The sequence below is a fragment of the Galeopterus variegatus genome, unplaced genomic scaffold (assembly GCF_000696425.1).
Source record: "Galeopterus variegatus unplaced genomic scaffold, G_variegatus-3.0.2 Scaffold4679, whole genome shotgun sequence".
NCBI classification, from domain to species: Eukaryota; Metazoa; Chordata; class Mammalia; order Dermoptera; family Cynocephalidae; genus Galeopterus; species Galeopterus variegatus.
This window is the reverse complement of record NW_007730790.1, coordinates 99,430-99,672: the sequence shown is the minus strand read 5'-3', so window position 1 is coordinate 99,672 and position 243 is coordinate 99,430.

Sequence of the window (243 nt, the reverse complement as noted above, 5' to 3'; positions counted from 1 at the left end):
AGTAATATCCTCTGAGAATAAAGTGCTCATTTATACAAAAGAGATTATATCTTGAATCACATGAAAATACCTTGTAGGAAGAGATGAGACTCATCACAGGGTATGTTCCTTCCTGTTACCAAATGGCCACTGCTACACTAGCAGTGGTCTCCTTCTAGGCTCCATTCCCAGCCTTAATGTACTGTTGACCTCTGTTTATTACCCATAACCATCACCAAGCTGTCTCATTCAGTAGTTATTCTT